We start from the raw sequence: 1,267 nt of genomic DNA on the forward strand, positions 1-1,267 counted from the left end.
AAGTCTCCTATTTTTAACAGGAGTTATGTCTATATACCTTTTAACTTATTTCAAGTATTGGAATATACATTCATTAGGTGAATAATAAGCACACAAGATATCTTCTTTTTTTTTCTTTCTCTTTTTTTTTTGTCTCACTTTGTTGCCCTCAGTAAAGTGCTATGGCGTCACAGCTGACAGCAACCTCTAGCTCTTGGGCTTAGGCAATTCTATTGCCTCAGCCTCCCGAGTAGCTGGGACTACAGGCGTCTGCCAGCCACAACACCTGGCTATTTTTTTATTGTAGTTTGGCTAGAGCCGCCACCCTGGGTATATGGGGCCGGCGCCCTACCCACTGAGCCACAGATGCAGCCCAAAGATATCTTCTTTCTAAAATAGAACAAAAATCTTCAGATATTTAAAATAATTTTTTGGTAGTTTAGTGAAAACTTCCTATTCTGATTCCTATCTAGAAGAAATTATATTAAAGTATATAACTTGCAAACATCAATATTACTTGTATCCAATTTCAAATGTGTTCATTTCTATCTTTGCTGAGTTCTAGTAATTTAAAATAACCATCAACTGTGAGATTACATTTCACATTGATGATAGTCTAGTTTTAAGGATGAAATCCTTAACTCAGTACTCATAATGCACTTTATAAATAAGAAAAGAGAGAAAATTAGGTTTTGGGGGGAGGCAGGGTTTGAGACAGATCTCACTCTGTTACCCTGGTAGCCTCTGTTGTGGCTTCATAGCTTATAGTATCCTCAAACTGTTGGGCTCAAGTGATCCTTTTTTTATGAGAGAGAGTCTCACTTGGTCAGCCTTGGTAGAGTGCAATATCGTCACAGCTCACAGCAACCTCAAACTCTTGGGCTTAAGTGATTCTCTTGACTTAGCCTCCTAAGTAGTTGGGACTACTGGTGCCTGCCACAACGCCCAGCTATTTTTTTGAGACAGTGTCTTACTCTGGCTCAGGCTGGTCTTGAACCTGTGAACTCAGGCAATCCACCAGTCTCAGCCTCCTAGGTGCTAGGATTATAGGCGTAAGCCACCGACCGGCCCCAGGTCTCAAGAGATCCTTTTACCTCAGCCTCCCAAGTGCTGAGACTACATGCACCTGCCAAAATACCTGGCTGATTTTTCTATCTTTATTTTTATTTTTTTGAGACAGAGCCTCAAGCTGTCCCTGTGGGTAGAGAGCCATGGCATCACAGCTCACAGCAACCTCGAACTCCTGGGCTCAAGTGAGTCTCCTGCCTCAGCCTCCCAAGTAGCTGGG

General features: G+C 42.1%; 1 protein-coding gene across 1 annotated transcript in view; it reads right to left on the reverse strand.

The window, feature by feature from the left end:
* Positions 1–1,267, reverse strand: part of TET1 (tet methylcytosine dioxygenase 1) — a 150,885-nt gene that overhangs the window by 96,621 nt on the left and 52,997 nt on the right. The window lies entirely within an intron of this gene.

The sequence above is a fragment of the Otolemur garnettii genome, unplaced genomic scaffold (genome assembly GCF_000181295.1).
Source record: "Otolemur garnettii isolate 467f Iridium unplaced genomic scaffold, OtoGar3 scaffold00008, whole genome shotgun sequence".
Classification (NCBI taxonomy): Eukaryota; Metazoa; Chordata; class Mammalia; order Primates; family Galagidae; genus Otolemur; species Otolemur garnettii.